This window comes from Lutra lutra, chromosome 9, assembly GCF_902655055.1.
Source record: "Lutra lutra chromosome 9, mLutLut1.2, whole genome shotgun sequence".
Lineage (NCBI taxonomy): Eukaryota > Metazoa > Chordata > Mammalia > Carnivora > Mustelidae > Lutra > Lutra lutra.
The window spans coordinates 14,867,418-14,879,447 of NC_062286.1; the positions used below are offsets into that span (position 1 = coordinate 14,867,418).

General features: G+C 49.0%; 1 pseudogene; it reads right to left on the reverse strand.

Annotated features, from left to right (window-relative positions):
- Positions 1-646: 646 nt before the first annotated feature.
- Positions 647-1,250, reverse strand: LOC125109738 (40S ribosomal protein S8-like; annotated as a pseudogene).
- Positions 1,251-12,030: the final 10,780 nt, after the last annotated feature.

Consider the following 12,030-nt stretch of genomic DNA (forward strand, 5'->3'; position numbering starts at 1 on the left):
CAAGGAGTTTATGAATTCCCAGACCTGTAGAAAGAAAAGCATGATACAGAAGAATGAGGGCAATAATTATTGGGTCCCCCTCCCCAGGTCCAGGGGGCCTCAAAAGAGAAACAAAATAGATTGGCTTTAGGACACCAGGTAGGGTTTCAGAGAGAATAAGATGCTTGTATCAATTTTGAAAGAGTGAGTTTTTTGAATGTCATTGAGGATAAAAAGTAGCAAGTGAGCTACAGAAATGTGAGAATGATCTTTGAATTAAAACATGTGTTCACTAATCATGGATTCGGGGACAGACGAAACGTGGAGTATACAGCTGTATGTACTGAGCAAGGCCGAAGTCCCAGGGAGGACAAACATGGCCAATACAAAGGAGGAGGCAGAGAGTGACATGGCGTATTTCTGGGAACATGAGGCCTGGCTGACTGAGCAGCCAGTGAGCACACTGTACCATGCCAGGTCTGGACTATGACCCAGTTCATGGGGCAAGGCCACCAAGGCCCTTGACCTCTTACCCCAGAGGGACGCTGAGCCCCTCATCTTCTCTTCCCATTCTCCTCTGACACCCTTCCCACCTTCCTTTCATTACATTTTATTTTTTAACAATAAACACCTTCTTTACATGACCAAAGATGGGAGAGAGGAAGATTTATTTGCCTTTCTGGACTTTGATTTTCCTCAGATGGAACTCTAGCTCCTTGCCCTCTAGCACGTAGCCATCTGCTTGGCCACACTGGCCTGGCCTTGAAGCCAGGCATGCCAGAAGCTTGCCGTGCTGGAACCGCGCCTCCAGAAGACTGCTGATTTTGGCATTCTTTTTTCCTTTCATCATATTTCTTCTGAATTTTCTTTGATCGTTTTGTGTTTAAAATCTCTTCCTCCTCGGGAGTCAGCTTGGCCCCCTTCTTGTGGTGTCATGGGGCTCGCTCCACTGTGGGTACAGGGCGTTGTCAGTAAGCACAATCCAGTTCTGAACCGGGGTCTTGGGGCTGACCAGTTCATTGCTGGATGCATTGCAGACGTCAACAATCCTTGTTTTGTGCGTAGGACACTTGGAATCCCAGGAGAAGTTCCCCATGTCCAGCCTCAAGGCCTGGTACTTTCTTACTGCCTCCCCGAGCATGGACTGTGAGTATGCCAAGCTTAGTGTCGGCAGCGGGGCGTCCCAGCCCATACTTCTGCTTCTTGTGGTAGGGATTTCTCTTGCCCTTGGCCTCAAAGCATCTCCACCAGCGGTCCCGGGAGATGCCCATCGCTCTCAGTGTGGGCTGCAAAAGAGCCTTTTATCACATTTCAGTATCTGACTCTCCTCTATTGTTTTGTCCTAATAATTTTTTTGTTCAGGAGTGAACACAAAGCACTCCCCTCTCCACTGACTTCTCTGTCAGCCTGAAATTCCTGAGACCGAAACTTTTAAGATGCTTTTGCCTCCCCGCCGAACACACCCTCCTCCTGCAGACAAAGGGAGGCCAGAAGTCCAGCCACTCTGGGCCGACTCCCTGGGGGACGACAAGCACCCCATCTCAAGAAGCACTGGAAAAGCCAGATCCCCTCTTCTCCTCCAATATTGCAAACCTGGAGCACTGAATAAGCAATCCTCTATTAGAGAAGAAAAAATCACATTCCTAGTGGCAGTCAGCAGGAGGTAGGGGCTCTTCCAGCTTAATGACTTGCAAATCAAAAGCATGAAAACCAGAATGCACCTTTTGAACCTCTTTCCCATTCAGCCTCGTTGTCCTCATCATTTTCTCCCATAGCGTTCCTGTTATTTTTGCTACCAGAGCAATAACCTTCCTTGTGCATTTTTAAAATGTGGGAGGAGGAGCTGTCCAGTGATCTCAAAGCATATGTTTTTGATTCTCATAAGATTATGGATACCAAAGGAATAAAAATGGAAATCACTACTGCCAAGATATGAAAGAAAGTTTGCATAGTAAAATAATTTAAACCTAACATTTGGACCCAATAAGGCAAATGGAACGTTTTTTCCATATTTTTGGAAAATGTGCATTTTCTTCACATTAAGTGGTACCAATAAAAAATAATGATTCTCACTCAGTTTATTTCTATAAATGAGATTGGCTTATAGTTTTCCAGGACAAGGTTTTGTATCAAGCTATATGGCAAACACCTGGGCATAAAATACGCTCTGCCGTTTGCTTCCACGTGGGAGAAACAGGTCACCGTTCCTCTCTTCTAAATCTAGAGCAAAGGTCAGCTAAAGCCAGTTAATATGTTTAGTCCTCTCTAGCTGCTGAGAATGAGCGTTACATCAACAGCTTGCGGAGGTCCGAGAGCAAAGCCAGGAAGTTCCTCCCAGCTCCACCGTTTCCCGGTTAGAAACCCGGGGATGCTGCAATCCGTGCTGGTAAGCACATCTGACTCATCCTGGAATCAGATAAAGAAACACAGAAGCCCAAAGAACAAGAAAGGGCTCGAAAACACACTTCGGTAGAATCCTCGTATGACCGCAGTTATCTAGGGAAGTCTCTCGAATGAGAGCGAGGACGCGTAAATGCTAAGGAAACAGGGGGCGTATGGGGGATGAGGCGATGGGGAGAGGGGAGAGAGAAAAAGAGAGGGGAGAAAAGATGGCAGAGAGCGAAGAGATGAAAGCAAGTTTTAGGTCTAGAGCTCATGTTGTCTAAAAACAAAAGAGTGTGAAGGCACAAGGAGCTTCTTCCTGCAGGGCCAAAGCTTCTGGAGACCCAAACTCAAGCAGAAATGTGGGGCTGAGCACAGAGTCAGAGCCAGGAGCGAGGCTTCAGAGCCCGTGAGGTTTCAAGCTCCGCCACTCCTGGAACCTGCTGGATGCAAGCTCCGGCCGCTGAGAACCCCATTTTCTCACGATCGCATGTGACAAATTCCTTCCTTCCCCATCTCTCAGGCCTGTTGGAAAGCTCAAAGAGAGATGAATGCGAATGAACTGTGATCACTGTAAAATATTCCACACGTGGAGTGTGTGCGGTGGAAAGAGTGGAAGGTGGTGAATTATTTATTATTCTTTGGCTCGAGTGTCAGCTGTTCGTAAAGTCTTCATGTCCTCCAGCAGCTGAGGCACGATCCACTGAGATTTCAATAAAATTGCCTTGAATCCCTAGCCCACAAACAGTAGGAAACCAAGCATCCTTCCCAATATCCCAGAGGATTCGGAGAGGGGCTATTTTGTCCTCGTTCCCTCCTAGCTCCAATTTCCCACTCTTGCTGGATTTCCAATCCCTTCTCCAATTTTTGTTTCCTGCAGGTGCTGGACCTTTTTTTGTTCATCACTGGGGCCAGCCCAAGTTCTGGCACTTCCCCCACAGTGCTACGGACTCTGGAATGGGCAGGGAGAGACTTTCACTGAGGACTTGAAGATATAGGGTGGTGTTGTCAGGGTAGTGTTGTATGTACTACAGATAGGGAAGCAAGTGACCTAAAAATTAAATGCCAGGGATTCCTTTGTTAACTGTCCCTGGCTCCCCTGGGCACTGGAAACACCTCGCTGGTCATCTCTGCACAGAGAGCCCCACCCTACCACCACCCAAAGTGGACTTCTCTTTCCCTCTCTCATCTCCCATCAAGCTACCATCCCCCCAATTCTGTCACTCTTCTCCCGGCCCCCCTTGTCTGGATCTGGTGCAGGGGAATCAACCCAGGCTATACATTGGAATCTCTTAGGGAGGGGCGGTGTTTAAAAATAGTGATGCCCAGATCCCACCCCAGGCCAATTACATCAGAGGCCTTAGAGCTGAGGACATGCACAAATAGTTTTCCAAATCTCCTAATGTACAAGGAGGGTTGAAAAGCACCTCCAATCTAAGGCATGTAAGCCATGTCCTGGGGCGAGCTCTCCTTTTGTACTCAAGAAAGTCATCAAGGTATTTTGCTAAACAAAAGATAATTCTCGCTTCCAATTTTTTAACTGAACATGACTTTTCCTGCCATAAATATTATCTTAAGAAATCTGCCAGCAATCCACACTTCACTTATCCCGGAGTCAGGATCTTTCCCCAACATGAGCATTTCTGGACGAGCCCCTGGCTCTCTCCATCCTGGCTCATTTTCCTGGGTCACAAAATAGCAAGGTGGGCAGAGAAGAAACGAAGGAATCCACACAAAGAGGAACCTGGTTTCATTGTTGAGCAACTTTAGGGCGGGTAGAAATGTAAAACACAAATGGAAAGCTGAGAGTATTTTGGAATCGTGTGTATAGAAACATTCTCAACCTTAGCAAGCAAAAAGAAGAAGCAGCCCCATGGCAGTATTTTGTTTTAATAACAAACACAGAGATCCTTTACTCTGAATCACTCAGAAAACTGAGATTCTGTGGAACAGTTTCATGTAGATCCTATCCTTTAGTTCTCCTACCACCCAGCGAAGGAGGGAAGCAGAGCAGGAGTTGTTATGCATTTTTCCAGAACGCGTGTTTCAGAATGTAAGTTCCAAAATGAACTTACATGCCGAGACGGGGAGTGGGTCGGCCAATGCCACACTGCTAGGACAAGGCAGAGCTGTTGCTTAAATCGTAGCCCTTGTCTTAGTTTGTTCGGCCGCTGTCACCCACAAACTGGGTGGCGTATACACAGAAACTCTGAGATCGGAAAGGCAGCGTGTGAGTTCTGAGGACAGTCTCTCCCGTGTTGCAGACAGCTACCTCCTCAGATCTTCACGTGGCAGTGAGCAGGGAGGAGCAAGCCCTCTTGGGACTCGGTGAGGGCACTAATCCATGCATGGGGGGGCCCCACCCCCGTGACCTCATTGAATCCTAATTACTCCCCAAGGGCCCCACGTCCTAATCCATCACACTGGGGGAGAAGGGTTTCAACATAAGAATTTGGAGGGTAGGCCACAAATATTCAGTCCATACCCGTCTTCTTACTCAAATCAGGCACCCTTTCTGACCTCATCACGCCTCTTCCTTTGTGTCACCTTGTTACCAGTGAGTCTCTATGCCTGGGGTGTGTATGCGGGTACACAGAAACACACACACACACACACCCTGACCATCACAGGCTGGCAGGCCACATTCCATGTATGCAGGCCTCCTGAACAAGCGTGGATCAAGGAAGAACATGAGATGCCCAAGACCATCTATGCCTTCTGTTTCTGGGGTGGGAGACAAGAAAGCAAGCTTGGCACTTGTGACCCACTAACAGATCCCTTTTCTGCCCCTTTCTCTTTTTGTCCCTGCTGTGCCCTCATGCGCTCCCCTCTGAGATACTGCAATTCTTCTCTCAGGAAAGGAGCTGGTGTCAGGCCTTGCCTTTGTCTGAACAAGTCTATGTCACCAGTCCCTGAGGGGAAGCATTTTAGATTCTGTCTTTGTTGGGAAAAAGAATGGTAACTCATAACCTTCTAGAATTAGGCCTAGCACAGAACCCCAGGGATGATGGTTAACTGACTGATCCTTGGATCTCAGAGCTAGAGGGGCTCAGTGAAGGTCATCTCCCGGCCTTCAGACAGACGGGACACTGCCCCTCCCCGACCCGTGCACAAATCAGGCCCAGGTCCTCCTCCTGATGGGTGCGCCAAGGCTTGTCCAGAAGCAGAGACGGCCCGCTCCCCACTTACAAGGGAAACTGAGTCTCGCTCCCTTTAAAGCAGAGTTGCTGTCATGAAGGTAAGTGTCCTTGGGGCTGCTGGGCCAAAGAGGGGACTCTGGAGCATTGGTCTCCCATCCAACTCCTGTGGAATGTTTGTGACCCTGAATAATTTCTACAAGGTCCTTCGGCTCCAAGCTCTGCAGACAACCTCAGGTGAGAGACAAGAGGACAATGAGGTGTCCTAAAAATGCCTCTAAAATCCCATCGCTTGACGGGAACTGTCTCACCACCTATTGCCAGGAATGTAATAAAATCCCTCCCCCTCCAGCCTTCCACCCTTCCCCTTGTGCTCTCTGAAACATAGGCCTGGGGACTGAACACATATGGGTCTAGTTGGTCGATCTGGTGTCCTCCAAGGCAGTAAATTCAGACGGTCACAAATCAGCCTCAGGGAAACTTCAGCCCCAGACACGCCCGCGCTCACGTCCAAGCCCTGGTGCCCAGGCTGAAATATGGCTGCGTGCGTGCCTTCCGCATCGCTGACCTGCTGGACATGCCTCCCTGTCAGAGATGCTTTACGGCGCAGCCTCAGGGCCAGAACACAGTGGCCAGCTACCACCCCAGCTGTGGCGCCCCGAGGCTTTGATCTCCTGCTGTAAGCCCAGCGTCAGAAGGCCCGGCCAGGCATTCCTGCACACAGGCCTGAAATGTGGCTTTCCAAAGCACCCCGGGGTGGGGGGCAGGGCTCTGGGTTCCTCCTGCACCCCACCACAGCACTGTCAGTGCTGACGCTTTTCTTCCCCTGGTAACTCTTTGTGACATCCCATTGTCACTAGCTGCCCACAGAACACCCCTGGTCCTTCTCCTTTGCTGGTGCTGACAGCTGACACAGAGCCTGCTCACACTTTGCATGAAAATGCTCCTTCTTGGAGGCCCTTCTCCAAGAATCTGAGCTCGAATGCAGACGGGACATTAACTCAGCGCAAGTTTCAAACACGGTTTTCTGACTCCTAGGAGGTACTCTGGCCTAGTTGGTCAGGAGCCAATTTACATCAGTCTCCAAAGTTGGTGCCATCGTAATGCTTCCCTGGTCCCAAGAGAAGTCCGAAGGCAAGACTTGTTTGGGAAAAGCACACAGCATGAGCCCGGAGCTCTCAAGCTGCGCCAGCAGGGCTTTGTAACCTCAAGTATGTGGCAAACTCACGGTAGAGCTTGGAAAGAGCGAGACAGGTGCCTGGGTCCCCTTCCCAGACACAGACACTGAGTGTCTGAGGTCCACGGATTTTCAGAGCTCTCAAAGGTGCTTCTCCATGTGCAGCCAAGGCTAAGAACAACTGAGTGAGGACAGTGGCACCTTTCCCCAGAGTTTATCTTTAAAGCATCCCCCAGCTGGGTGAGGAGAGTTTGGGAGGTACCCCAATACTCTAATTACCTTTCCAGCTCCCCCTCATTCATGCCCTGCCATTTACTGGGCTCTTACATTGTGGGAGGCACTGTGTGTTAGCCCTAGCCTAGCTTCTTCAGAGAACCAGAACCAGCAGGATACTTGTATATATAAATATATATACATAGAGAGAGAGAGATTTACTATCAGAAATTGGGTCACATGATTACAGAGACAGAGGGCCCCTGAGATCTGTAGTCAGCAGGCTGGAGACTCAGGAGAGCTGCAGGCGTACAAAGTTCCAGTCTAAGTCCAAGTCCAAAGGCAGGAGAAGACTGATGTCCCAGCTTGAAGACAGGCAGAGAAAGCAAGTTCTCTCTTCTCAGTCTTCTGTTCTTTTCAGGTCTCCAAGGGACTGGATGAAGCCATCCCACACTCCAGAGGACAATCTACTTTCCTCAGTCTACAAATTCAAATGTTAATCTCATCGAACAACACCCTCGCAGACTCAACTCAGAATGATGTTTAATCAAATATCTGGGCACCTCGTGACCCAGTCAAGTTGACATGCAAAATTAACTGCCACACGCTATTCTAGGCACTACAGCGAATATTAAAAGGATCTGGATTCTTGCCCTCAAGGAGCTGTCGGTCTCATGACAATGAAAGATACGTGCAGACAGCTGGTCTCCATAGCGTAGTGAAGCCACACAGAGAGGACAGCAGGGGCTCAGACGAGAAACGTCGGAGCCAAGATGGTCGCCAAAGTCCTCCTGGTGAAACTGGTATTAAGCTGGGCTGAGAGGCTATTATTGGTTGAATTGCGTCTAATGAAAGCTATGTTAAAGTCCTAACTCCCAGTAATATGACCAGAATGTGATCTTATTTGGGAATAGGGTGGTTGCAGATGTCACTAGCAAAGATGGGGTCATGCTAAAGTAGAGTGAGCTCTTAATCTGATATGACTGATGTCCTTATAAGAAGAGGAGAGAGACACAGAGAGACGCCTTCACCAGAAGCTCAAGAGACGAGCGGCACGGATCATTTTCTCCCTCAGAGCCCTCAGAGGACTGAACCGTGCTGACACCCTGATGTCAGGCTGCTGGCCTCCAGAGCCACGAGAGATTACAATTCTCTTGCTCTGAGCCACCAGGCTGGCAGTCCTTCGTTATGGCAGCCCTAGCCAACGAAGAGGCTAGGACAGGTAGGGTGGGGAGGGAGACCCAGGAGAAGCAGAGGTGGCAATGAATAGTGCTTGGGAAGGACAAGGAATAACACAGCTCAAACAATGAATTTCAGAGAAGTAAGAAATGATAGAAGACAGAAATCCAGGCTGCCACCAAACACCTCGTTTTCCCAGCCATCCCACGGAGCTGCCCAGTGTTGAGGGAAACGTCTCACCCCTCCACCCACATAATGTAAATGGGTGCTCCCTTCCTCTTTCTTACCTTCTCCCCCTCCCTGGGCACAGTGATTGTGAGGGTGGGCACGTGACCCAAACATCCTTCTTGGCCACAGGAATGGGTCCATGGATGGGCACGGAGCCAAGGCAAGCCAATTAGAGCCTTTCCCTGGGATTTTTTATTTTTACTATTATTAAAACTTGTAGAAAAGAGCCCTTTTCTCTCTGCTCACAGGCCTGTGAAACGTGAACTTGAAGTTGCCCTCAGCCACATCCTTGTAATGCAAATAAATAAGGAGATGAAACGACCCTTCTATCACTCTTGCCCTTGGTTCTAGACACCAAGGTTTTTGGAGCTACATCTGGATTTTTACCCCTTTCCAGTTCTTTCATCAATTCTGTGAACTACCCACAACAACCTTGCCCTCACACGTTAAAAACAAAAATAACTTTGTTTTTAAACTGACTTAAATGGATTTCTGCCACTCGCTACCAAAGGAGCCCCAACTAGGACATAATGGGAGAATGCATATTGCCCACATCCTGAAGAGCTTTGATGCCAGGCTGAAGGGTGTATTTTTAACCCCATTAGCTAGAGATTATTAACTGGAGTCTATAGAATCTGGCTTCGGGGTTCCCCATGAAACTCCAGAAAATATGTAGAAAATGCACACAAATGTGCAGCCGCCCAGGAAAAGGCAGCATAAATGCCAACACGTTCCCAGTAGCAGAGCCCTTGACCACCCCCGAAAAGATTCAGAACCACTGACATGAGCGACAAGGAGCCATAACAGACCTAAGAATCACAGAACCCATTATCCTCCGCGAACAATTCCTAAGCGCCTCGGACAGCCAGCCATCTCGTCAACAAACATGCTGTCCATGCCAGGGTCAAGAGCTGTTGGGGAAGTGAAGATACATGTGACATAATTTTATCAAGGAGTTCAGACACCTTGGGAGGGGGATGGGCATCCAAAAATTTCAACAGAAAGTGAGAGAGCGTAAACAACGCAATGACGATGCAGAGGGGAATGCCTAGAACATTTTCCACAGCCCTGAAGGAGCAATCGTGTTGTGACCCTCAGACTAGACCGACTGGCAGCACCAGCATCTCCTGGACACACATTAGAAACGCAGTTTTCAAGCGTCACCCCAGACTTTCTGAATCCCAGTGGGCAAGATCCCCCAGTGGAGGTGTATGCAAATTCGTGTGAGCTGCACTCCCCCAGGTAGTTCTTAGTGTAGCGTAAATATGATCTGCCCGGGAGGAAAATGTGCCCAGAAGAGACAGAAGCAGGGACCACATGCCTAGGTGTGCCATGGGCCTGCCGCCACGTGGATCAAGCTGCATTTCCAGCAATAGGGGACATGTACAGGGACATGAGCGGCTGGGAGCACAGAAGGCTGTGGGCCACAGTGTGTGAACCCAAGCCTAGAAGTGGCCTTCGGTCCTGCTCACTGCTGCGCCGGCACCAGATGGTCTCCCTGAGCGGCCAGAGCGACACCAGCAGACTTCACACGCATCGGCACACTCAGAGGGGATTAGCTAACATCTGGGGAGCACGGCCTGTTGTATTCTGCTGGTTTGTGGAACAAAGGAGCACAAGAAGGCTCTTGGAGTGCCCGAGCATCAGCCCAATACAGAGCCGGCAGGGCAGGGGGCTTCCCAGAGGGCAGCAGCCCCATCACTAGGCTTCAGAGGACCCCAACAGACAGACACACAGACAGACAGCAGATCTGAAATGCTAGGACACCAAGAACTCAGGGTCTAGGGACTAGTAATATCAATTAAGCCAAAAGGATTCCCTGGTTCACTTAGGTTTAGAAATGCCACACGAAGCAAAGTTAAATGTGTTCCTTCACAGGAGCACCTCTGACCCACAGCGAGGGCTGTGAATCTTCAAGAGGAAAGTAGAATAGGTTTCGTTCCTAGGCACTAATCACAGAACACTTGCCATCTGTGTGAGGCATCCAGGGCCACCATGACCAAATACCACAGACAGGGTGACCTAAAAAGCACAATCAATTTCTCACTGTCCTGGAGCCTGGGAAGTCTAAGATCAAGGTGCCAGCTGACAGGCATTCTGGCAGACTTCTGCCTCCCATGGCAGGAAGAAAGCGAATGAGCACGTGCCTTTTCTTCTAAGGGTACAAATCCTATCACGAGAGCCCCCCACTCGTGACGTCATCTAACCTTAATTGCCTCCCCAAGTCCCACCTCCCGATACCATCACATGGGAGGTGAGAGCTTCAGTACACGAACGGAGTGAGGGTGGGTAGTCAACTCAGTTCCTAGCACTATCCTGCCATAGGTAGGAAGACTTCAGAGCAGACTCGAAAATACCAGCAAAGATGGACATGACAGAGATCCCTCTGAGGAAAGAAGACAGTCCACGAATGCGTGCAGTAGGAGTTCTAAGGGTTTTCTGTTCAGGGCAATTGAGCTATTAAAGGATGTAAGTGTTCGCAGCAAACATGCCAAATGTGCCGAGAAGTTCCCTGTAATAATGACCATGGCCATTTCTGCGTACTCAGTATGAGCTGGAGGCCCATTATGAGCTAGACTTTCTTCTATACGTCGTCGCATGTCGTGCTCCGAACTACCGTGTAAGGAAGCTACTGTGCTCGTCCCCATGTTCAGATGATGAGACCAGGGCTTTAAAAAGTCAATTAGCTGCCTTAAGTCTTAGAGCTAGCTAGTGGCAAAGCTACCTGAGAGTCCTCTGACTTCAGGCACCTGTTAAAAATGATATAAAAATTCTTCATTCCTTGGCACATGAGAAACATGCCCAGGACCTACATTTTAGACTCACAGGTCACCTTTCGGGTGGGGGTCGTTCCCGGTGACTCTGGAGAAGACACACACAGAACAAAGCCAAGCTTCGTGTGCAGGATCCATCGCCCCTTTATTTTCATGCTTTAGGTTTAGTACCTCTGTCTTGTCACCGTATTTTCATATACTGTTTCTTCAAACTCACCCTACGGTGAATTTAAAAACTAGGCAATTCGGGAACAATGGTAGACATGGAGCTTACGTGATGTGCTGACACTAATGTCCACCCTTCTAACCCTGGGGTTAGCTACTCACTTGGTAAAATGAGTAACTTCTGGCCTTCACACATCCTATCTGTCAAGGCAGTATTTTTATATTTGCAAATTTCAAAGAGGAAAATAACTTGTCACTCTCAATCAACAAACCTGGCTTTTTGCAAAGGAACTGCTAAAAAGTTTCCCTCTGCGTTAAGACCATTCCAAGGACTTGACTCGAGCGAAGAGGGCAACGGACTTGGTCATGAATGAATCCACGGTTTTCTGGGAATGTTTTCCTCTGAGCGTAAGAATCACCTGCCCATAGGCACCTTCATTCCCAGCAGAAGGAGAAAAAGTGTAAAAAAGCTGCAATGTGAGGGTCTTTCAGATGCAAGAGTGAATGGCTAAAAACAGATCTGGACTGAGGGCAGGACCAGCGACCACCACCATCCACACAGCACTCCCAGCCTCCTTACCTGTAAGGCGAGGACCTGGAGGTCAGGATCCTGCCAGTGACGGGTGTCCTGGTGACATCTGCGTACCAGCCCCAGTTCCAACTCCTGGGGAATGCCCAACCTACTTATGTCATTCACTCCAAGGCAGCTCCACAGTTTTGATCAGAAGAGCCTCAAAATAAGAAGCTTTAACCTACACCATCCCAGACAGATGGAAATGCATTCTCTCGTTCAAGT